The sequence below is a fragment of the Ranitomeya imitator genome, chromosome 2, assembly GCF_032444005.1.
Source record: "Ranitomeya imitator isolate aRanImi1 chromosome 2, aRanImi1.pri, whole genome shotgun sequence".
Lineage (NCBI taxonomy): Eukaryota > Metazoa > Chordata > Amphibia > Anura > Dendrobatidae > Ranitomeya > Ranitomeya imitator.
In genome coordinates this window covers 284,246,500-284,271,973 of record NC_091283.1, presented here as the reverse complement: position 1 = coordinate 284,271,973, position 25,474 = coordinate 284,246,500, and the positions used below count along the sequence as shown (strand labels likewise).

General features: G+C 53.2%; 1 protein-coding gene and 1 long non-coding RNA gene across 2 annotated transcripts in view; one reads left to right on the top strand and one right to left on the bottom strand.

Annotated features, from left to right (window-relative positions):
- Positions 1-6,552: 6,552 nt before the first annotated feature.
- Positions 6,553-13,105, bottom strand: LOC138663181 (uncharacterized). The gene is made up of 2 exons (XR_011318126.1): positions 13,015-13,105; positions 6,553-7,732 (listed from the first exon to the last, which is right to left on the bottom strand). It is a non-coding gene; the product is annotated as an uncharacterized lncRNA (long non-coding RNA).
- A 44-nt stretch (positions 13,106-13,149) lies between these two features.
- Positions 13,150-25,474, top strand: part of LOC138663180 (oocyte zinc finger protein XlCOF22-like) — an 84,990-nt gene continuing 72,665 nt past the window's right edge. The window contains exon 1 of the mRNA XM_069749331.1: positions 13,150-13,214. The gene's annotated coding sequence lies outside the window, so the exon portion shown is untranslated. The remainder of the gene's footprint in view (positions 13,215-25,474) is intronic.

Below are 25,474 nucleotides of genomic sequence, written 5' to 3'. Positions count from 1 at the left end.
TAGATACAGACTGTACGGGCTCCTGTCAGGTATATATTATTGTAGATACAGACTGTACGGACTCCTGTCAGGTATATAGTATGGTAGATACAGACTGTACGGGCTCCTGTCAGGTATATAGTATTGTAGATACAGACTGTACGGGCTCCTGTCAGGTATATATTATTGTAGATACAGACTGTACGGGCTCCTGTCAGGTATATATTATTGTAGATACAGACTGTATGGGCTCCTGTCAGGTATATAGTATGGTAGATACAGACTGTTCGGGCTCCTGTCAGGTATATATTATTGTAGATACAGACTGTACGGGCTCCTGTCAGGTATATAGTATGGTAGATACAGACTGTACGGGCTCCTGTCAGGTATATAGTATGGTAGATACAGACTGTATGGGCTCCTGTCAGGTATATATTATTGTAGATACAGACTGTACGGGCTCCTGTCAGGTATATATTATTGTAGATATAGACTGTACGGGCTCCTGTCAGGTATATATTATTGTAGATACAGACTGTACGGGCTCCTGTCAGGTATATATTATTGTAGATATAGACTGTACGGGCTCCTGTCACGTGTATATTATTGATGTCAGAATGTATGGCCCCGTCAGGTATATATTAATGATGGTATCAGAATGTATGGGCTCCTGTCAGGTATATATTATTGATGTCAGAATGTATGGGCTCCTGTCAGGTATATATTAGTGATGGTATCAGAATGTATGGGCTCCTGTCAGGTATATATTATTGATGTCAGAATGTATGGGCTCCTGTCAGGTATATATTAATGATGGTATCAGAATGTATGGGCTCCTGTCAGGTATATATTATTGATGTCAGAATGTATGGGCTCCTGTCAGGTATATATTAGTGATGGTATCAGAATGTATGGGCTCCTGTCAGGTATATATTATTGATATCAGAATGTATGGGCCCCTGTCAGGTATATATATTATTGATGGTATCAGAATGTATGGGCCCCTGTCAGGTATATATTATTATTGATATCAGAATGTACGGGCCCCTGTCAGGTATATGTTATTGATGATATAATAATAATAATAATTTTATTTATATAGCGCCAACATATTCCGCAGCGCTTTACAAATTATAGAGGGGACTTGTACAGACAATAGACATTACAGCATAACAGAAATACAGTTCAAAACAGATACCAGGAGGAGTGAGGGCCCTGCTCGCAAGCTTACAAACTATGGGGAAAAGGGGAGACACGAGAGGTGGATGGTAACAATTGCTTTAGTTATTCGGGCCAGCTATAGTGTAAGGCTCAGGTGTTCATGTAAAGCTGCATGAACCAGTTACCTGCATCAGGTAACCCCTATCAGCACCCCTATCAGGTATATATTATTGATATCAGAATGTATGGGCTCCTGTCAGGTATATATTAGTGATGATATCAGAATGTATGGGCCCCTGTCAGGTATATATTAGTGATGGTATCAGAATGTATGGGCTCCTGTCAGGTATATATTAGTGATGGTATCAGAATGTATGGGCTCCTGTCAGGTATATATTAATGATGGTATCAGAATGTATGGGCCCCTGTCAGGTATATATTATTATTGATATCAGAATGTACGGGCCCCTGTCAGGTATATGTTATTGATGATATCAGAATGTATGGGCCCCTATCAGGTATATATTATTGATATCAGAATGTATGGGCTCCTGTCAGGTATATATTAGTGATGATATCAGAATGTATGTGCCCCTGTCAGGTATATATTAGTGATGGTATCAGAATGTATGGGCTCCTGTCAGGTATATATTATTGATGTCAGAATGTATGGGCTCCTGTCAGGTATATATTATTGATGTCAGAATGTATGGGCTCCTGTCAGGTATATATTAATGATGGTATCAGAATGTATGGGCCCCTGTCAGGTATATATTATTGATATCAGAATGTATGGGCTCCTGTCAGGTATATATATTATTGATGGTATCAGAATGTACGGGCCCCTGTCAAGTATATATTACTGATGATATCAGAATGTACGGGCCCCTGTCAGGTATATATTAGTGATGATATCAGAATGTATGGGCCCCTGTCAGGTATATATTAGTGATGATATCAGAATGTATGGGCCCCTGTCAGGTATATATTACTGATGATATCAGAATGTATGGGCCCCTGTCAGGTATATATTACTGATGATATCAGAATGTATGGGCCCCTGTCAGGTATATATGCTGCGATTGTTCTCGTATGCCGATTCGGCATGAAAAAATAATCACAGATGTGATCTGCCCCATAGATTAACACTGGTTCGAGTGCCATGCGATGTTTTCTCACATAGCGCTCGTCCGTATTCTACGCTAGTGTGACCCCGGCCTTAAACTTATGAAGAGACACAGACCACCTGCAGCTCAGCCTTCATCAATATTTAAATTACAAGTTTTTCACCATCCAAAAAATGCTATTTTTTACCTAGTTCCATAGGTTTCTTAAAGGGAACCTGTCACCAGGTTTTCCCCATATATTGTACCACCAGAACCTATATGCCCTTATACACACCCTTCTACAGTGCTGTACCGTACATACCGTATATACTCGAGCATAAGCCGAGATTTTCAGCCCACTTTTTTGGGCTGAAAGTGACCCTCTCGGCTTATACTCAAGTCATTGTCGGCGGGGGAGGGGGAGCGGCGGCTGTCACATACTCACCTGCTCCCGGCGCGGTCCCTGCATGTCCGATGGTCTCCGGGCAGCTCTTCCTTTGTTCAACGGTCACGTGGAACCGCTCATTAATGAATATGGATGCATATTCATTACTTTAATGAGCTGTCCGTGACAGCTGAACATAGGAAGACGCTGCCGACTCCCGGAGACCATCTGACAGTGAGAAGCTGCCAGGGACCGCGTCGGGGGCAGGTGAGTATGACGGGGGAGGTGAGCATTGCGCGATATTCACCTCTCCCCTTTCCACCACTGCGGGCCGCTCTGTCCTCTGGCTGTGACTGTTTAGGTCAGAGGGCACGATGACGTAGTTAGTGTGCGCGCTGCCCTCTGCCTGAACAGTCAGTGCAGAGGATGGAAGACAGAGCAGCGCGCAGCAGTGGAAAGTGCCGGGGGCCTGAGCGAAGAGAGGCGAGTATGTGTTTTTTTTTTTTTATTTTATTCGCAGCAACAGCAAATGGGGCATAATGTGTGGAGCATCTCATGGGGCATAATGTGTGGAGCATCTCATGGGGCATAATCTATGGAGTAAAATCTATGGAGCATCTTATGGGGCCATCAACCTTTATGCAGCATTGTATGGGGCAAAAGTTTCTATGAAGCATCTTATGGGGCCATTATTAACATTTGTGCAGCATTATATGGGGCATATTTTAATATGAGGCATCTTATGGGGCCATCATAAACTTTATGGAGCATTATATGGGGCTCCTCATTCAATATGGATATTCAAAAACACTTAACCTACTGATGTCTCAATTAATTTTACTTTTATTGGTATCTATTTTTATTTTTGACATTTACCAGTAGCTGCTGCATTTTCCACCCTAAGGCTTATACTCGAGTCATTAAGTTTTCCCAGTTTTTTGTGGCAAAATTAGGGGGGGGGGGGTGTTCAGCTTCTACTCGAGTATATACGGTATGTCCCTAAGCCAACGTGCATAATGTAAATAACTTCTTATACTCACCTACAGGGCGGTCCGGTGTTATGTTTGGCGCTGGTCTTCATCCGGCACAGTCCTTCCCGTGGATGATGTGTTCTACATCATCCACACAACCTCCCTCATCACGCTTCTGTGCAGGAACACTTCTCTGCCGAGCACAAAGCAAAGTACTGCAACGGGCAGAAAGAAGTGCGATGCACAGGAGCACGATGGAAGACACCGTGTGGATGACATAGGACGCGTCATAGACTCAAAGAAAGAAGGACGGTGATAGAAGAGGAGAAGGCCCCGGATTAAGACTAGCAAAGCCCATTGTATGGGGCTAGGCAAGTCTTAAGGGCATACAAATAGTGGTTGTGCTTTATAAAATGCTGTATATAAGGGTATACAGGCAGTGGGCCTACTATATATACACAGCATTCTAGAATGCTGTATATAAAGGCATATAGATAGTGGTCGTACTTTATGTGGGGGGGGGGGGCGCAGAAACAATGTTTGAATACCCTGTAGTAAGTGAACGGCTACAGTGCAAGAAAATAAAGGGTACTTAGTTAACACTTTTTTGGGGGCCTGAGAAAGGAGTCAGAAAAGAGCATCGGGGCGGACGCGCTGCTGTGAATGTCAGTGTCTATATCTAGCACGGCATAATTTTCATAACCAGCAGAGGGAAAGCTGACAGCTGATGTTAATATTCTGGAAAGGAGCCAATAACCATAAAGGTTCCCAGGCTATTAATATCAGCTCACAGCTGTTTGCTTAGCCTTTACTGGCTATTTTACAGTGGGACACAAAATATTGACATGGGGTCCCCCTATAAAAGCTGTAGGCTGATATTAATAGTCTGTGAAGAGGCCATGGATATTGGCAGCCCCAGAGGCTAAAAACCATCAGCTCTCAGCCATCCCAGAAATGGCGCATCTTATAGATCTGCCAATTCTGGTACTTAGCCTCGCTCTTCCCACTTGCCCTGTAGCAGTGGGGCTCAGATTTGTGGGGTTGATGTCACCATTTTATTGTCAAGTAACATCAAGCCCACAGGTAAGTAATGGAGAGGCATCTATCAGACACCTCTCCATAAGTAAGCTGGCCTACTGTCACCTTACAATACAAAAGGTGACATTAACCCCTTATTACCCCATATGCCACCGCTACAGTGCAGTGAGAACAGAGGCTGAGTGCCAGAATTGGCGCATCTTACAGATGCACCTTTTCTGGGGTGGCAATAACCATGGTCCCTCTCTAGGCTATAATATCTGTCCTCAGTCACTGACTTTCCCTCTGTGGCACAGAAAATTGTGTGGGAGCCCACGCCAGTTTTTTCAGTGAAAACATTTTTATTAAATACATACAGGTCCCAAATTTTACACACACACATACTACTAACCGTATTAGTCACTGACCTATATAAATCTAACCGTTCTGCAATGGTTTACTGTATGTAAACCATGTCTCCTATCCTGCAATGATTTGACAGAAGCCGACAAATTAACTATTTGTAAATATTATAAGCTGTCAGTGTGATTTTACTGTACACTGCACCTGAATTGCAAGCCTTTAAAAGGACACCATTGCGTATTTCTCGCAAGTCAAACTGATGGCCCGTGTGGTATGAGTTTTTCTTGCATAAACAGACTTTCATTGGGGATTCTCGGCTGATATACGGTGCAAATCGCAGCATAGTGCAATTTCACTCGCACATATAATACGGCCGTGAAAAAAAAAAAAAGTGATGGGAGCTGCCCAACAGATTAACATTGGTCCGAGTGCTATGCAATTTTTTTTTCTCGCATAGCACTCGTCCGTATTCCTCTCTAGTGTGACTCCGGCCTTAAAGGGAAAATCATTCAAAATTTGAACATTTCAACTTTTTAAAATTTCTGATATTTTTACAAAATAAAGCAAAACATTAACCCAAGTTTATCATTAGCCCAAGTTTACCATTATCATAAAGTCTAATATGTCAGGAAAAAAAACAACCTCAAAATCAATGGAATATGTTGAAGCATTCCAGAGTTATTACTACATAAAGTGACACTGGTCAGATTTTAAAAAATTGGCCCCGTCACTGAGGGGTTAAATGCTTGTACAAGTGAACATTGTTTCAAAAGTGGTTTACCTGTCTAAGACTGGTTTCACACCAGCGTTCGGCAGCCTTCTTCCTCCGTTAAGCCCCACCCACTGCTACACCTCTTTCAGCTCCGCCTACGTCTGCATGCATCCCCTATCTTTAACATTGGGTACACAGGCACGTGTCGTTTTGACGATGCACTGAACTGCGTCGAACGCAACATGTTGCATTTTGTTGCGGTCGGCGCAGCATTAAAACAACGCATGCAGAGGCATCCGCTTGGCCTGCGTACCCAATGTTAAAGATAGGGTATGCAGGACGCATGCAGACGTAGGCGGAACTGAAGGAAGAGGTGCGGCATTGGGCGGGGCTTAACAGAGGAAGAAGGCTGCCATTCGCAGCCCTGCCGAATGCTGGTGTTAAACCAGCCCAAGGCTATTATACGTCTTACGCTAGGTTCACATTGCGTTAGTGCAATCCGTTAAGCGCATAGCGCTAGCGGATTGCGCTAACGCAATGTTTCTAGAGGGTCGGCGTTCACCCTCCCCGCTAGCGCAGATCCCTGATCTGCGGTAGCGAGGAACGGGCCTCAAAAGAACGGCACATAGCTAGCGCGTGCCGAAAATGGCATGCGCTAGTGATGCGCTTCAGCTAAAAGTAACATTGCTGTCCATGGGTGCGCTAACGGACCCGTTGCACGGCGTTAATTTCGACATTTTCGCCGTGCAACGCAGTCCGTTAGCGTTAACCCATTAACGCAATGTGAACCTAGCTTTACACAGATACATCATGGGCTTGTCCTGCCCTACGCATGAAATGAAAGACAAATACAATGTGGAGACTTAATCAGAGCAATGTTTTATTTACATTCAGAACTGGTTTAAGAGGTAAACAATTACCATTTCTCACAGAAATCTCAGACTTTTACTTATAGAAATACTGGATAAATATCATTTTAACAATAGATATAGAAATATTTCTAATTTTATAAAACTGCCTTTTTTTGCATAGAAAAACTTTATGCCTTTCCTTGTTTCATTTTATGCCTTTGCTTGTTTCATTTTATGCATTTCTAAAGTATTGTAAAAATGTAATATGCTGTTGGTGCATGCGGGCAGGACTGTCGGTAGGGTATGCGGCTCTGAAGCCCCCCCTCAGGCCTGCCTCCGGTGTCTGAGATTTCGGTGTCCCGGACCTGAGATCATAATACCGGCCTTGAATTGTGAAGGACACGGCAGCCGATCCTGAGAAACATCCAAGGTGGGAATGCCCCATCATGTCGAAGAGAGTCTGCTAGATCCAGGCCTAGCAGACCAGTACTGGTGGGTTCATGGATGCCAGGAGGGAGCTGGCCTAAAGGAAGGTCTCGTCTTTTCCTGGCGGGTCAGGAAGTTGTCCCGTCGTTTTTTTTTTTTTGGACAGAACATTTCCAAAACAACCAAATTTGAACAGATCTCTTGGGAGGCAGACTTTAGTCCTCTGTTGCAGAAGCGAAGTACTCTTAAACTGATAGGCGCAGAGTAGGACGCACTAGAAAGTTGGCGTGCATGATTGTTCAGGGCGCTGGCGGTGTGGACCGGCCACCAGAGAAGGCCTAGACCAAAGCCTGGATATTTTAAGAGCAAGGTCACTGGAGCCTCTGGAAAACGTGGAGGCTGCATGAATAGGAAGGTTTCCTCAGGAGACGTCCACATTGCTCAGGGGAAAACTAGGACATATTTGTCCTGTGTTTTTTTTTTTTTTTTTTAAAGTAGCCCCCTTACTGCCTCGTAGGATATACCAGTCCTTAAGATCACAAATCCTTTTTCGCAGAGCGATGATGAAGACGGGCATGGAATAACCTGGACGCAGAGAGGCGAGAGGGTAGGGCGATTCGTGGCATGAACGGTCCTCCGGGGAACCCCAAACACTCTTGATGTGTTAGGGGCTTGCCTCGTAGACCACAGATGATATGGTAGTGACAATTCTAGGTGGGAGATTAGAGTGACAATTCCACTGTCGCCCTCAAAAGCCATATCTGGGAAGAAAAAAAAAATTAAAAAGAAAAATCGTTAATAAAAAAACCTCCCAAAACCTAAGGCCTAAACTGGGCTGGGCGGTCCAGACCCATGTCTTCCTCCTACTGACATTAAGTTAAAACAGATTAGCTTCGTGCTAGTTGGTGGTGTACCCTCCTCTACAGGAAATACCTAAATTTTTTTTTTGCATAGCATAAGCAGCATACACCCATTTTTTTTTTGTGTACCCCAATGAAGCATTAGCTCCCCCACATCAACCAGAAGGCCACACAGCATAACCTCACTCCTCCAGTCAGAAACCTCCACCTCACATTAACCAGCAGACCCCACAGGATAAACCCAAAGCCCACCAGACATTCCCTCCCACAAGCGTAAATCCCCATATGACGCCCCCTGCCCCCAACCATAAATCCCATCAGACACACCCCCAATCGGATGCCACCCCAGCTTAACCCCCCAGCATAAACCCCCATCGGACGTCCACCCCTCCTCCAAGCATTACTCCCATCGCACACCACGCCCACCCAATAATAAACCCCCACCGGACGGCCAAACCCCCACAGGATGTGGACCCCCCCATCCAGCACACACCCCCATCAGACGCAGACACCCCACCCAGCACAAACCCCCCATCGGACGTCCACCCCCGACCCAGCCTAAACTCTTATCGGACGTCCACTCCACCCAGCCTAAGCCCTCATCAGCCCCCCAAACCCAACCCATAAGCAGGTCGCCCCCCAATAAAGGGGATCCGTCCGTAAGCGGCAGGTCGCCTCCCCACGTCCCACCACAGGCAGGTCGCCTCCCCACGTCCCACCACAGGCAGGTCGCCTCCCCACGTCCCACCACAGGCAGGTCGCCTCCCCACGTCCCACCACAGGCAGGTCGCCTCCCCACGTCCCACCACAGGCAGGTCGCCTCCCCACGTCCCACCACAGGCAGGTCGCCTCCCCACGTCCCACCACAGGCAGGTCGCCTCCCCACGTCCCACCACAGGCAGGTCGCCTCCCCACGTCCCACCACAGGCAGGTCGCCTCCCCACGTCCCACCACAGGCAGGTCGCCTCCCCACGTCCCACCACAGGCAGGTCGCCTCCCCACGTCCCACCACAGGCAGGTCGCCTCCCCACGTCCCACCACAGGCAGGTCGCCTCCCCACGTCCCACCACAGGCAGGTCGCCTCCCCACGTCCCACCACAGGCAGGTCGCCTCCCCACGTCCCACCACAGGCAGGTCGCCTCCCCACGTCCCACCACAGGCAGGTCGCCTCCCCACGTCCCACCACAGGCAGGTCGCCTCCCCACGTCCCACCACAGGCAGGTCGCCTCCCCACGTCCCACCACAGGCAGGTCGCCTCCCCACGTCCCACCACAGGCAGGTCGCCTCCCCACGTCCCACCACAGGGGTCCCCCAATAGCCTGCAGCAGGTCTCCCCCCACATCCCACAAGCAGATAGCCCTCAAATCCCACAACAGGGGTCCCCCACTAAAAGGGGTCCACCCCGTAAGCAGGTCACCTCCAAACCCCACCACAGGGGTCCCCCCCAACAGCCAGCAGGTGCCCCCCAAAATCCAACCACAGGGGTCCCCCACAATAGTCAGCAGCAGCAGGTGCCCCCCAAAATCCCACCACAGGGGTCCCACCACAATAGCCAGCAGCAGCAGGTGACCCCCACAACAGCCAGCAGCAGTAGGTGCCCCCCCAAATCTCACCACAGGGGTCCCCCCACAACATCCCACCACAGGGGTCCCCCACAACATCCAGCAGCAGCAGGTGCCCCCCACAACAGCCAGCAGCAGTAGGTGCCCCCCCAAATCTCACCACAGGGGTCCCCCCACAACAGCCAGCAGCAGCAGGTGCCCCCCACAACAGACAGCAGCAGAGGTGGCCCCCCCACAACAGCCGGCCGGCAGCAGCGGTGCCCTCCCCCCACAAAGCCCACCACAGGGGTCCCCCAAAGCAGCAGCGGAGCCCCCCCACAAAGCCCACCACGGGGGTCCACCACAGCAGCAGCGGTGCCCCCCCCACAAAGCCCACCACGGGGGTCCCCCACAGCAGCAGCGGTGCCCCCCCACCACCACCACGGGGGTCCCCCACAGCAGCAGCGGTGCCCCCCCACAAAGCCCACCACAGGGGTCCCCCCACAGCAGCAGCGGTGCCCCCCCACCACGGGGGTCCCCCACAGCAGCAGCGGTGCCCCCCCACCACGGGGGTCCCCCACAGCAGCAGCGGTGCCCCCCCCACAAAGCCCACCACAGGGGTCCCCCACAGCAGCAGCGGTGCCCCCCCCCCCACCACGGGGGTCCCCCACAGCAGCAGCGGTGCCCCCCCACAAAGCCCACCACAGGGGTCCCCCACAGCAGCAGCGGTGCCGCCCCCACAAAGCCCACCACGGGGGTCCCCCACAGCAGCAGCGGTGCCCCCCCACAAAGCCCACCACGGGGGTTCCCCACAGCAGCAGCAGTGCCCCCCCACCACAGGGGTCCCCCACAGCAGCAGCGGTGCCCCCCCCCCACAAAGCCCACCACAGGGGTCCCCCACAGCAGCAGCGGTGCCCCCCCCCCCCCACAAAGCCCACCACGGGGGTCCCCCACAGCAGCAGCTGTGCCCCCCCACAAAGCCTACCACAGAGGTCCCCCACAGCAGCAGCGGTGCCCCCCCACAAAGCCCACCACAGGGGTCCCCCACAGCAGCAGCGGTGCCCCCCCCCACAAAGCCCACCACGGGGGTCCCCCACAGCAGCAGAGGTGGCCCCCCCACAACAGCCGGCCGGCAGCAGCGGTGCCCCCCCCCCCCACAAAGCCCACCACAGGGGTCCCCCAAAGCAGCAGCGGTGCCCCCCCACAAAGCCCACCACGGGGGTCCCCCACAGCAGCAGCGGTGCCCCCCCACAAAGCCCACCACGGGGGTTCCCCACAGCAGCAGCGGTGCCCCCCCCACAAAGCCCACCACGGGGGTCCCCCACAGCAGCAGCGGTGCCCCCCCCACAAAGCCCACCACAGGGGTCCCCCACAGCAGCAGCGGTGCCCCCCCCCCACCACGGGGGTCCCCCACAGCAGCAGCGGTGCCCCCCCACAAAGCCCACCACAGGGGTCCCCCACAGCAGCAGCGGTTCCGCCCCCACAAAGCCCACCACGGGGGTCCCCCACAGCAGCAGCGGTGCCCCCCCACAAAGCCCACCACGGGGGTTCCCCACAGCAGCAGCAGTGCCCCCCCACCACAGGGGTCCCCCACAGCAGCAGCGGTGCCCCCCCCCACAAAGCCCACCACAGGGGTCCCCCACAGCAGCAGCGGTGCCCCCCCCCCACAAAGCCCACCACGGGGGTCCCCCACAGCAGCAGCGGTGCCCCCCCACAAAGCCTACCACAGAGGTCCCCCACAGCAGCAGCGGTGCCCCCCCACAAAGCCCACCACAGCAGCAGCGGTCCCCCCCCCACAAAGCCCACCACGGGGGTCCCCCACAGCAGCAGAGGTGGCCCCCCCACAACAGCCGGCCGGCAGCAGCGGTGCCCCCCCCCACAAAGCCCACCACAGGGGTCCCCCAAAGCAGCAGCGGTGCCCCCCCACAAAGCCCACCACGGGGGTCCCCCACAGCAGCAGCGGTGCCCCCCCACAAAGCCCACCACGGGGGTTCCCCACAGCAGCAGCGGTGCCCCCCCACAAAGCCCACCACGGGGGTCCCCCACAGCAGCAGCGGTGCCCCCCCCCACAAAGCCCACCACGGGGGTCCCCCACAGCAGCAGCGGTGCCCCCCCCCACAAAGCCCACCACGGGGGTCCCCCACAGCAGCAGCGGTGCCCCCCCCACAAAGCCCACCACGGGGGTCCCCCACAGCAGCAGAGGTGGCCCCCCCACAACAGCCGGCCGGCAGCAGCGGTGCCCCCCCCCCCACAAAGCCCACCACAGGGGTCCCCCAAAGCAGCAGCGGTGCCCCCCCCACAAAGCCCACCATGGGGGTCCCCCACAGCAGCAGCGGTGCCCCCCCCACAAAGCCCACCACGGGGGTCCCCCACAGCAGCAGAGGTGGCCCCCCCACAACAGCCGGCCGGCAGCAGCGGTGCCCCCCCCCCCACAAAGCCCACCACAGGGGTCCCCCAAAGCAGCAGCGGTGCCCCCCCCACAAAGCCCACCATGGGGGTCCCCCACAGCAGCAGCGGTGCCCCCCCACCACAGGGGTCCCCGACAGCAGCAGCGGTGCCCCCCCACAAAGCCCACCACGGGGGTCCCCCACAGCAGCAGCGGTGCCCCCCCCCACAAAGCCCACCACGGGGGTCCCCCACAGCAGCAGCGGTGCCCCCCACAAAGCCCACCACGGGGGTCCCCCACAGCAGCAGCGGTGCCCCCCCCACAATGCCCACCACGGGGGTCCCCCACAGCAGCAGCGGTGCCCCCCCACAAAGCCCACCACGGGGGTCCCCCACAGCAGCAGCGGTGCCCCCCCCCACAAAGCCCACCACAGCAGCAGCGGTGCCCCCCCCACAAAGCCCACCACAGCAGCAGAGGTGGCCCCCCCACAACAGCCGGCCGGCAGCAGCGGTGCCCCCCCCCCACAAAGGCCACCACAGGGGTCCCCCACAGCAGCAGCGGTGCCCCCTCCCCACAAAGCCCACCACGGGGGTCCCCCACAGCAGCAGCGGTGCCCCCCCACAAAGCCCACCACGGGGGTCCCCCACAGCAGCAGCGGTGCCCCCCCACAAAGCCCACCACGGGGTTCCCCCACAGCAGCAGCGGTGCCCCCCCACAAAGCCCACCACGGGGGTCCCCCACAGCAGCAGCGGTGCCCCCCCCACAAAGCCCACCACGAGGGTCCCCCACAGCAACAGCGGTGCCCCCCCCACAAAGCCCACCACGGGGGTCCCCCACAGCAGCAGCGGTGCCCCCCCAACAACAGCCGGCCGGCAGCAGCGATGCCCCCCCCCCCCACAAAGCCCACCACAGGGGTCCCCCACAGCAGCAGCGGTGCCCCCCCCTACAAAGCCCACCACGGGGGTCCCCCACAGCAGCAGCGGTGCCCCCCCACCACAGGGGTCCCCCACAGCAGCAGCGGTGCCCCCCCCACCACGGCGGTGCCCCAGAGCAGCGGTGCCCCCCCACAAAGTCCACAACGGGGGTCCCCCACGGTGGTCCCCCACAGCAGCAGCGGTGCCCCCCCACAAAGCCTACCACAGGGGTCCCCCACAGCAGCAGCGGTGCCCCCCACACAGACAAGCAGGTCGCCCACAACAGAGCCTCCCCCCAATAGCGAGCAGCAAGTAGCATTTTTTCACCCTGAAACCACTAACCTCCATGTGCCATGGCGTCCACAAGCTAGAATCATGCTGCTTTGCTTTGCCGCCTTCATGATGTGACTGAAAACACGCCCCTTCCAAATAGGACACGCCCCCCCGGAAATGACGTCACACCTGGAAGGAGCCCATACACTCTAGCATTTACCCTACCGTCTGGGCACATAGCAGCCATATATGTGGTGGCAGCTCTGCAGGTCAGTGATGGGCAGTCCGGCTCTTGGACATTGTGCTACTTTTCCCACTTTTCTAGCTCCAGTCGCTTCACTATAAAGCCCGGGCCTCATTATGCAGCTGTACAGGCGTCTAGTGGAGGCTTTTTAGCCATTTCTCAGACTGTAGCTCCTGGGAACAGGCCCTCACTCCAGTCCCTTCACTATAAAGCCTGGGCCTCATTATGCAGCTGTACAGGCGTCTAGTGGAGGCTTTTTAGCCATTTCTCAGACTGTAGCTCCTGGGAACAGGCCCTCGCTCCAGTCCCTTCACTATAAAGCCTGGGCCTCATTATACAGCTGTACAGGAGTCTAGTGGAGGCTTTTTAGCCATTTCTCAGACTGTAGCTCCTGGGAACAGGCCCTCGCTCCAGTCCCTTCACTATAAAGCCTGGGCCTCATTATACAGCTGTACAGGAGCCTAGTGGAGGCTTTTTAGCCATTTCTCAGACTGTAGCTCCTGGGAACAGGCCCTCGCTCCAGTCCCTTCACTATAAAGCCTGGGCCTCATTATACAGCTGTACAGGGGCCTAGTGGAGGCTTTTTAGCCATTTCTCAGACTGTAGCTCCTGGGAACAGGCCCTCGCTCCAGTCCCTTCACTATAAAGCCTGGGCCTCATTATACAGCTGTACAGGAGTCTAGTGGAGGCTTTTTAGCCATTTCTCAGACTGTAGCTCCCGGGAACAGGCCCTCGCTCCAGTCCCTTCACTATAAAGCCTGGGCCTCATTATACAGCTGTACAGGAGTCTAGTGGAGGCTTTTTAGCCATTTCTCAGACTGTAGCTCCCGGGAACAGGCCCTCGCTCCAGTCCCTTCACTATAAAGCCTGGGCCTCATTATACAGCTGTACAGGGGCCTAGTGGAGGCTTTTTAGCCATTTCTCAGACTGTAGCTCCTGGGAACAGGCCCTCGCTCCAGTCCCTTCACTATAAAGCCTGGGCCTCATTATACAGCTGTACAGGAGTCTAGTGGAGGCTTTTTAGCCATTTCTCAGACTGTAGCTCCCGGGAACAGGCCCTCGCTCCAGTCCCTTCACTATAAAGCCTGGGCCTCATTATACAGCTGTACAGGAGCCTAGTGGAGGCTTTTTAGCCATTTCTCAGACTGTAGCTCCCGGGAACAGGCCCTCGCTCCAGTCCCTTCACTATAAAGCCTGGGCCTCATTATACAGCTGTACAGGGGCCTAGTGGAGGCTTTTTAGCCATTTCTCAGACTGTAGATCCTGGGAACAGGCCCCCGCTTCAGTCCCTTCACTATAAAGCCTGGGCCTCATTATACAGCTGTACAGGGGCCTAGTGGAGGCTTTTTAGCCATTTCTCAGACTGTAGCTCCTGGGAACAGGCCCTCGCTCCAGTCCCTTCACTATAAAGCCTTGGCCTCATTATACAGCTGTACAGGGGCCTAGTGGAGGCTTTTTAGCCATTTCTCAGACTGTAGCTCCTGGGAACAGACCCTCACTCCAGTCCCTTCACTATAAAGCCTGGGCCTCATTATACAGCTGTACAGGAGTCTAGTGGAGGCTTTTTAGCCATTTCTCAGACTGTAGCTCCCGGGAACAGGCCCTCGCTCCAGTCCCTTCACTATAAAGCCTGGGCCTCATTATACAGCTGTACAGGAGTCTAGTGGAGGCTTTTTAGCCATTTCTCAGTTTGTAGCTCCTGGGAACAGGCCCTCGCTCCAGTCCCTTCACTATAAAGCCTGAGCCTCATTATACAGCTGTACAGGGGCCTAGTGGAGGCTTTTTAGCCATTTCTCAGACTGTAGCTCCTGGGAACAGGCCCTCGCTCCAGTCCCTTCACTATAAAGCCTGAGCCTCATTATACAGCTGTACAGGAGTCTAGTGGAGGCTTTTTAGCCATTTCTCAGACTGTAGCTCCCGGGAACAGGCCCTCGCTCCAGTCCCTTCACTATAAAGCCTGAGCCTCATTATACAGCTGTACAGGGGCCTAGTGGAGGCTTTTTAGCCATTTCTCAGACTGTAGCTCCTGGGAACAGGCCCTCACTCCAGTCCCTTCACTATAAAGCCTGGGCCTCATTATGCAGCTGTACAGGCGTCTAGTGGAGGCTTTTTAGCCATTTCTCAGACTGTAGCTCCTGGGAACAGGCCCTCGCTCCAGTCCCTTCACTATAAAGCCTGGGCCTCATTATACAGCTGTACAGGAGTCTAGTGGAGGCTTTTTAGCCATTTCTCAGACTGTAGCTCCTGGGAACAGGCCCTCGCTCCAGTCCCTTCACTATAAAGCCTGGGCCTCATTATACAGCTGTACAGGAGCCTAGTGGAGGCTTTTTAGCCATTTCTCAGACTGTAGCTCCTGGGAACAGGCCCTCGCTCCAGTCCCTTCACTATAAAGCCTGGGCCTCATTATACAGCTGTACAGGGGCCTAGTGGAGGCTTTTTAGCCATTTCTCAGACTGTAGCTCCTGGGAACAGGCCCTCGCTCCAGTCCCTTCACTATAAAGCCTGGGCCTCATTATACAGCTGTACAGGAGTCTAGTGGAGGCTTTTTAGCCATTTCTCAGACTGTAGCTCCCGGGAACAGGCCCTCGCTCCAGTCCCTTCACTATAAAGCCTGGGCCTCATTATACAGCTGTACAGGAGTCTAGTGGAGGCTTTTTAGCCATTTCTCAGACTGTAGCTCCCGGGAACAGGCCCTCGCTCCAGTCCCTTCACTATAAAGCCTGGGCCTCATTATACAGCTGTACAGGGGCCTAGTGGAGGCTTTTTAGCCATTTCTCAGACTGTAGCTCCTGGGAACAGGCCCTCGCTCCAGTCCCTTCACTATAAAGCCTGGGCCTCATTATACAGCTGTACAGGAGTCTAGTGGAGGCTTTTTAGCCATTTCTCAGACTGTAGCTCCCGGGAACAGGCCCTCGCTCCAGTCCCTTCACTATAAAGCCTGGGCCTCATTATACAGCTGTACAGGAGCCTAGTGGAGGCTTTTTAGCCATTTCTCAGACTGTAGCTCCTGGGAACAGGCCCTCGCTCCAGTCCCTTCACTATAAAGCCTGGGCCTCATTATACAGCTGTACAGGGGCCTAGTGGAGGCTTTTTAGCCATTTCTCAGACTGTAGATCCTGGGAACAGGCCCCCGCTTCAGTCCCTTCACTATAAAGCCTGGGCCTCATTATACAGCTGTACAGGGGCCTAGTGGAGGCTTTTTAGCCATTTCTCAGACTGTAGCTCCTGGGAACAGGCCCTCGCTCCAGTCCCTTCACTATAAAGCCTTGGCCTCATTATACAGCTGTACAGGGGCCTAGTGGAGGCTTTTTAGCCATTTCTCAGACTGTAGCTCCTGGGAACAGACCCTCACTCCAGTCCCTTCACTATAAAGCCTGGGCCTCATTATACAGCTGTACAGGAGTCTAGTGGAGGCTTTTTAGCCATTTCTCAGACTGTAGCTCCCGGGAACAGGCCCTCGCTCCAGTCCCTTCACTATAAAGCCTGGGCCTCATTATACAGCTGTACAGGAGTCTAGTGGAGGCTTTTTAGCCATTTCTCAGTTTGTAGCTCCTGGGAACAGGCCCTCGCTCCAGTCCCTTCACTATAAAGCCTGAGCCTCATTATACAGCTGTACAGGGGCCTAGTGGAGGCTTTTTAGCCATTTCTCAGACTGTAGCTCCTGGGAACAGGCCCTCGCTCCAGTCCCTTCACTATAAAGCCTGAGCCTCATTATACAGCTGTACAGGAGTCTAGTGGAGGCTTTTTAGCCATTTCTCAGACTGTAGCTCCCGGGAACAGGCCCTCGCTCCAGTCCCTTCACTATAAAGCCTGAGCCTCATTATACAGCTGTACAGGGGCCTAGTGGAGGCTTTTTAGCCATTTCTCAGACTGTAGCTCCTGGGAACAGGCCCTCGCTCCAGTCCCTTCACTATAAAGCCTGGGCCTCATTATACAGCTGTACAGGGGCCTAGTGGAGGCTTTTTAGCCATTTCTCAGACTGTAGCTCCTGGGAACAGGCCCTCGCTCCAGTCCCTTCACTATAAAGCCTGGGCCTCATTATACAGCTGTACAGGAGTCTAGTGGAGGCTTTTTAGCCATTTATCAGACTGTAGATCCTGGGAACAGGCCCCCGCTTCAGTCCCTTCACTATAAAGCCTGGGCCTCATTATACAGCTGTACAGGAGTCTAGTGGAGGCTTTTTAGCCATTTCTCAGACTGTAGCTCCTGGGAACAGACCCTCACTCCAGTCCCTTCACTATAAAGCCTGGGCCTCATTATACAGCTGTACAGGAGTCTAGTGGAGGCTTTTTAGCCATTTCTCAGACTGTAGCTCCCGGGAACAGGCCCTCGCTCCAGTCCCTTCACTATAAAGCCTGGGCCTCATTATACAGCTGTACAGGGGCCTAGTGGAGGCTTTTTAGCCATTTCTCAGACTGTAGCTCCTGGGAACAGGCCCTCGCTCCAGTCCCTTCACTATAAAGCCTGGGCCTCATTATACAGCTGTACAGGAGTCTAGTGGAGGCTTTTTAGCCATTTCTCAGACTGTAGCTCCTGGGAACAGGCCCTCGCTCCAGTCCCTTCACTATAAAGCCTGGGCCTCATTATACAGCTGTACAGGAGCCTAGTGGAGGCTTTTTAGCCATTTCTCAGACTGTAGCTCCTGGGAACAGGCCCTCGCTCCAGTCCCTTCACTATAAAGCCTGGGCCTCATTATACAGCTGTACAGGAGTCTAGTGGAGGCTTTTTAGCCATTTCTCAGACTGTAGCTCCCGGGAACAGGCCCTCGCTCCAGTCCCTTCACTATAAAGCCTGGGCCTCATTATACAGCTGTACAGGAGTCTAGTGGAGGCTTTTTAGCCATTTCTCAGACTGTAGCTCCCGGGAACAGGCCCTCGCTCCAGTCCCTTCACTATAAAGCCTGGGCCTCATTATACAGCTGTACAGGGGCCTAGTGGAGGCTTTTTAGCCATTTCTCAGACTGTAGCTCCTGGGAACAGGCCCTCGCTCCAGTCCCTTCACTATAAAGCCTGGGCCTCATTATACAGCTGTACAGGAGTCTAGTGGAGGCTTTTTAGCCATTTCTCAGACTGTAGCTCCCGGGAACAGGCCCTCGCTCCAGTCCCTTCACTATAAAGCCTGGGCCTCATTATACAGCTGTACAGGAGCCTAGTGGAGGCTTTTTAGCCATTTCTCAGACTGTAGCTCCCGGGAACAGGCCCTCGCTCCAGTCCCTTCACTATAAAGCCTGGGCCTCATTATACAGCTGTACAGGGGCCTAGTGGAGGCTTTTTAGCCATTTCTCAGACTGTAGATCCTGGGAACAGGCCCCCGCTTCAGTCCCTTCACTATAAAGCCTGGGCCTCATTATACAGCTGTACAGGGGCCTAGTGGAGGCTTTTTAGCCATTTCTCAGACTGTAGCTCCTGGGAACAGGCCCTCGCTCCAGTCCCTTCACTATAAAGCCTTGGCCTCATTATACAGCTGTACAGGGGCCTAGTGGAGGCTTTTTAGCCATTTCTCAGACTGTAGCTCCTGGGAACAGACCCTCACTCCAGTCCCTTCACTATAAAGCCTGGGCCTCATTATACAGCTGTACAGGAGTCTAGTGGAGGCTTTTTAGCCATTTCTCAGACTGTAGCTCCCGGGAACAGGCCCTCGCTCCAGTCCCTTCACTATAAAGCCTGGGCCTCATTATACAGCTGTACAGGAGTCTAGTGGAGGCTTTTTAGCCATTTCTCAGTTTGTAGCTCCTGGGAACAGGCCCTCGCTCCAGTCCCTTCACTATAAAGCCTGAGCCTCATTATACAGCTGTACAGGGGCCTAGTGGAGGCTTTTTAGCCATTTCTCAGACTGTAGCTCCTGGGAACAGGCCCTCGCTCCAGTCCCTTCACTATAAAGCCTGAGCCTCATTATACAGCTGTACAGGAGTCTAGTGGAGGCTTTTTAGCCATTTCTCAGACTGTAGCTCCCGGGAACAGGCCCTCGCTCCAGTCCCTTCACTATAAAGCCTGAGCCTCATTATACAGCTGTACAGGGGCCTAGTGGAGGCTTTTTAGCCATTTCTCAGACTGTAGCTCCTGGGAACAGGCCCTCACTCCAGTCCCTTCACTATAAAGCCTGGGCCTCATTATGCAGCTGTACAGGCGTCTAGTGGAGGCTTTTTAGCCATTTCTCAGACTGTAGCTCCTGGGAACAGGCCCTCGCTCCAGTCCCTTCACTATAAAGCCTGGGCCTCATTATACAGCTGTACAGGAGTCTAGTGGAGGCTTTTTAGCCATTTCTCAGACTGTAGCTCCTGGGAACAGGCCCTCGCTCCAGTCCCTTCACTATAAAGCCTGGGCCTCATTATACAGCTGTACAGGAGCCTAGTGGAGGCTTTTTAGCCATTTCTCAGACTGTAGCTCCTGGGAACAGGCCCTCGCTCCAGTCCCTTCACTATAAAGCCTGGGCCTCATTATACAGCTGTACAGGGGCCTAGTGGAGGCTTTTTAGCCATTTCTCAGACTGTAGCTCCTGGGAACAGGCCCTCGCTCCAGTCCCTTCACTATAAAGCCTGGGCCTCATTATACAGCTGTACAGGAGTCTAGTGGAGGCTTTTTAGCCATTTCTCAGACTGTAGCTCCCGGGAACAGGCCCTCGCTCCAGTCCCTTCACTATAAAGCCTGGGCCTCATTATACAGCTGTACAGGAGTCTAGTGGAGGCTTTTTAGCCATTTCTCAGACTGTAGCTCCCGGGAACAGGCCCTCGCTCCAGTCCCTTCACTATAAAGCCTGGGCCTCATTATACAGCTGTACAGGGGCCTAGTGGAGGCTTTTTAGCCATTTCTCAGACTGTAGCTCCTGGGAACAGGCCCTCGCTCCAGTCCCTTCACTATAAAGCCTGGGCCTCATTATACAGCTGTACAGGAGTCTAGTGGAGGCTTTTTAGCCATTTCTCAGACTGTAGCTCCCGGGAACAGGCCCTCGCTCCAGTCCCTTCACTATAAAGCCTGGGCCTCATTATACAGCTGTACAGGAGCCTAGTGGAGGCTTTTTAGCCATTTCTCAGACTGTAGCTCCTGGGAACAGGCCCTCGCTCCAGTCCCTTCACTATAAAGCCTGGGCCTCATTATACAGCTGTACAGGGGCCTAGTGGAGGCTTTTTAGCCATTTCTCAGACTGTAGATCCTGGGAACAGGCCCCCGCTTCAGTCCCTTCACTATAAAGCCTGGGCCTCATTATACAGCTGTACAGGGGCCTAGTGGAGGCTTTTTAGCCATTTCTCAGACTGTAGCTCCTGGGAACAGGCCCTCGCTCCAGTCCCTTCACTATAAAGCCTTGGCCTCATTATACAGCTGTACAGGGGCCTAGTGGAGGCTTTTTAGCCATTTCTCAGACTGTAGCTCCTGGGAACAGACCCTCACTCCAGTCCCTTCACTATAAAGCCTGGGCCTCATTATACAGCTGTACAGGAGTCTAGTGGAGGCTTTTTAGCCATTTCTCAGACTGTAGCTCCCGGGAACAGGCCCTCGCTCCAGTCCCTTCACTATAAAGCCTGGGCCTCATTATACAGCTGTACAGGAGTCTAGTGGAGGCTTTTTAGCCATTTCTCAGTTTGTAGCTCCTGGGAACAGGCCCTCGCTCCAGTCCCTTCACTATAAAGCCTGAGCCTCATTATACAGCTGTACAGGGGCCTAGTGGAGGCTTTTTAGCCATTTCTCAGACTGTAGCTCCTGGGAACAGGCCCTCGCTCCAGTCCCTTCACTATAAAGCCTGAGCCTCATTATACAGCTGTACAGGAGTCTAGTGGAGGCTTTTTAGCCATTTCTCAGACTGTAGCTCCCGGGAACAGGCCCTCGCTCCAGTCCCTTCACTATAAAGCCTGAGCCTCATTATACAGCTGTACAGGGGCCTAGTGGAGGCTTTTTAGCCATTTCTCAGACTGTAGCTCCTGGGAACAGGCCCTCGCTCCAGTCCCTTCACTATAAAGCCTGGGCCTCATTATACAGCTGTACAGGGGCCTAGTGGAGGCTTTTTAGCCATTTCTCAGACTGTAGCTCCTGGGAACAGGCCCTCGCTCCAGTCCCTTCACTATAAAGCCTGGGCCTCATTATACAGCTGTACAGGAGTCTAGTGGAGGCTTTTTAGCCATTTATCAGACTGTAGATCCTGGGAACAGGCCCCCGCTTCAGTCCCTTCACTATAAAGCCTGGGCCTCATTATACAGCTGTACAGGAGTCTAGTGGAGGCTTTTTAGCCATTTCTCAGACTGTAGCTCCTGGGAACAGACCCTCACTCCAGTCCCTTCACTATAAAGCCTGGGCCTCATTATACAGCTGTACAGGAGTCTAGTGGAGGCTTTTTAGCCATTTCTCAGACTGTAGCTCCCGGGAACAGGCCCTCGCTCCAGTCCCTTCACTATAAAGCCTGGGCCTCATTATACAGCTGTACAGGGGCCTAGTGGAGGCTTTTTAGCCATTTCTCAGACTGTAGCTCCTGGGAACAGGCCCTCGCTCCAGTCCCTTCACTATAAAGCCTGGGCCTCATTATACAGCTGTACAGGAGTCTAGTGGAGGCTTTTTAGCCATTTCTCAGACTGTAGCTCCTGGGAACAGGCCCTCGCTCCAGTCCCTTCACTATAAAGCCTGGGCCTCATTATACAGCTGTACAGGAGCCTAGTGGAGGCTTTTTAGCCATTTCTCAGACTGTAGCTCCTGGGAACAGGCCCTCGCTCCAGTCCCTTCACTATAAAGCCTGGGCCTCATTATACAGCTGTACAGGAGTCTAGTGGAGGCTTTTTAGCCATTTCTCAGACTGTAGCTCCTGGGAACAGGCCCTCGCTCCAGTCCCTTCACTATAAAGCCTGGGCCTCATTATACAGCTGTACAGGAGTCTAGTGGAGGCTTTTTAGCTATTTCTCAGACTGTAGCTCCTGGGAACAGGCCCTCGCTCCAGTCCCTTCACTATAAAGCCTGGGCCTCATTATACAGCTGTACAGGAGCCTAGTGGAGGCTTTTTAGCCATTTCTCAGACTGTAGCTCCTGGGAACAGGCCCTCGCTCCAGTCCCTTCACTATAAAGCCTGGGCCTCATTATACAGCTGTACAGGGGCCTAGTGGAGGCTTTTTAGCCATTTCTCAGACTGTAGCTCCTGGGAACAGGCCCTCGCTCCAGTCCCTTCACTATAAAGCCTGGGCCTCATTATACAGCTGTACAGGAGTCTAGTGGAGGCTTTTTAGCCATTTCTCAGACTGTAGCTCCCGGGAACAGGCCCTCGCTCCAGTCCCTTCACTATAAAGCCTGGGCCTCATTATACAGCTGTACAGGAGTCTAGTGGAGGCTTTTTAGCCATTTCTCAGACTGTAGCTCCCGGGAACAGGCCCTCGCTCCAGTCCCTTCACTATAAAGCCTGGGCCTCATTATACAGCTGTACAGGGGCCTAGTGGAGGCTTTTTAGCCATTTCTCAGACTGTAGCTCCTGGGAACAGGCCCTCGCTCCAGTCCCTTCACTATAAAGCCTGGGCCTCATTATACAGCTGTACAGGAGTCTAGTGGAGGCTTTTTAGCCATTTCTCAGACTGTAGCTCCCGGGAACAGGCCCTCGCTCCAGTCCCTTCACTATAAAGCCTGGGCCTCATTATACAGCTGTACAGGAGCCTAGTGGAGGCTTTTTAGCCATTTCTCAGACTGTAGCTCCTGGGAACAGGCCCTCGCTCCAGTCCCTTCACTATAAAGCCTGGGCCTCATTATACAGCTGTACAGGGGCCTAGTGGAGGCTTTTTAGCCATTTCTCAGACTGTAGATCCTGGGAACAGGCCCCCGCTTCAGTCCCTTCACTATAAAGCCTGGGCCTCATTATACAGCTGTACAGGGGCCTAGTGGAGGCTTTTTAGCCATTTCTCAGACTGTAGCTCCTGGGAACAGGCCCTCGCTCCAGTCCCTTCACTATAAAGCCTTGGCCTCATTATACAGCTGTACAGGGGCCTAGTGGAGGCTTTTTAGCCATTTCTCAGACTGTAGCTCCTGGGAACAGACCCTCACTCCAGTCCCTTCACTATAAAGCCTGGGCCTCATTATACAGCTGTACAGGAGTCTAGTGGAGGCTTTTTAGCCATTTCTCAGACTGTAGCTCCCGGGAACAGGCCCTCGCTCCAGTCCCTTCACTATAAAGCCTGGGCCTCATTATACAGCTGTACAGGAGTCTAGTGGAGGCTTTTTAGCCATTTCTCAGTTTGTAGCTCCTGGGAACAGGCCCTCGCTCCAGTCCCTTCACTATAAAGCCTGAGCCTCATTATACAGCTGTACAGGGGCCTAGTGGAGGCTTTTTAGCCATTTCTCAGACTGTAGCTCCTGGGAACAGGCCCTCGCTCCAGTCCCTTCACTATAAAGCCTGAGCCTCATTATACAGCTGTACAGGAGTCTAGTGGAGGCTTTTTAGCCATTTCTCAGACTGTAGCTCCCGGGAACAGGCCCTCGCTCCAGTCCCTTCACTATAAAGCCTGAGCCTCATTATACAGCTGTACAGGGGCCTAGTGGAGGCTTTTTAGCCATTTCTCAGACTGTAGCTCCTGGGAACAGGCCCTCGCTCCAGTCCCTTCACTATAAAGCCTGGGCCTCATTATACAGCTGTACAGGGGCCTAGTGGAGGCTTTTTAGCCATTTCTCAGACTGTAGCTCCTGGGAACAGGCCCTCGCTCCAGTCCCTTCACTATAAAGCCTGGGCCTCATTATACAGCTGTACAGGAGTCTAGTGGAGGCTTTTTAGCCATTTATCAGACTGTAGATCCTGGGAACAGGCCCCCGCTTCAGTCCCTTCACTATAAAGCCTGGGCCTCATTATACAGCTGTACAGGAGTCTAGTGGAGGCTTTTTAGCCATTTCTCAGACTGTAGCTCCTGGGAACAGACCCTCACTCCAGTCCCTTCACTATAAAGCCTGGGCCTCATTATACAGCTGTACAGGAGTCTAGTGGAGGCTTTTTAGCCATTTCTCAGACTGTAGCTCCCGGGAACAGGCCCTCGCTCCAGTCCCTTCACTATAAAGCCTGGGCCTCATTATACAGCTGTACAGGGGCCTAGTGGAGGCTTTTTAGCCATTTCTCAGACTGTAGCTCCTGGGAACAGGCCCTCGCTCCAGTCCCTTCACTATAAAGCCTGGGCCTCATTATACAGCTGTACAGGAGTCTAGTGGAGGCTTTTTAGCCATTTCTCAGACTGTAGCTCCTGGGAACAGGCCCTCGCTCCAGTCCCTTCACTATAAAGCCTGGGCCTCATTATACAGCTGTACAGGAGCCTAGTGGAGGCTTTTTAGCCATTTCTCAGACTGTAGCTCCTGGGAACAGGCCCTCGCTCCAGTCCCTTCACTATAAAGCCTGGGCCTCATTATACAGCTGTACAGGAGTCTAGTGGAGGCTTTTTAGCCATTTCTCAGACTGTAGCTCCTGGGAACAGGCCCTCGCTCCAGTCCCTTCACTATAAAGCCTGGGCCTCATTATACAGCTGTACAGGAGTCTAGTGGAGGCTTTTTAGCTATTTCTCAGACTGTAGCTCCTGGGAACAGGCCCTCGCTCCAGTCCCTTCACTATAAAGCCTGGGCCTCATTATACAGCTGTACAGGAGCCTAGTGGAGGCTTTTTAGCCATTTCTCAGACTGTAGCTCCTGGGAACAGGCCCTCGCTCCAGTCCCTTCACTATAAAGCCTGGGCCTCATTATACAGCTGTACAGGGGCCTAGTGGAGGCTTTTTAGCCATTTCTCAGACTGTAGCTCCTGGGAACAGGCCCTCGCTCCAGTCCCTTCACTATAAAGCCTGGGCCTCATTATACAGCTGTACAGGAGTCTAGTGGAGGCTTTTTAGCCATTTCTCAGACTGTAGCTCCCGGGAACAGGCCCTCGCTCCAGTCCCTTCACTATAAAGCCTGGGCCTCATTATACAGCTGTACAGGAGTCTAGTGGAGGCTTTTTAGCCATTTCTCAGACTGTAGCTCCCGGGAACAGGCCCTCGCTCCAGTCCCTTCACTATAAAGCCTGGGCCTCATTATACAGCTGTACAGGAGTCTAGTGGAGGCTTTTTAGCCATTTCTCAGACTGTAGCTCCCGGGAACAGGCCCTCGCTCCAGTCCCTTCACTATAAAGCCTGGGCCTCATTATACAGCTGTACAGGGGCCTAGTGGAGGCTTTTTAGCCATTTCTCAGACTGTAGCTCCTGGGAACAGGCCCTCGCTCCAGTCCCTTCACTATAAAGCCTGGGCCTCATTATACAGCTGTACAGGAGTCTAGTGGAGGCTTTTTAGCCATTTCTCAGACTGTAGCTCCCGGGAACAGGCC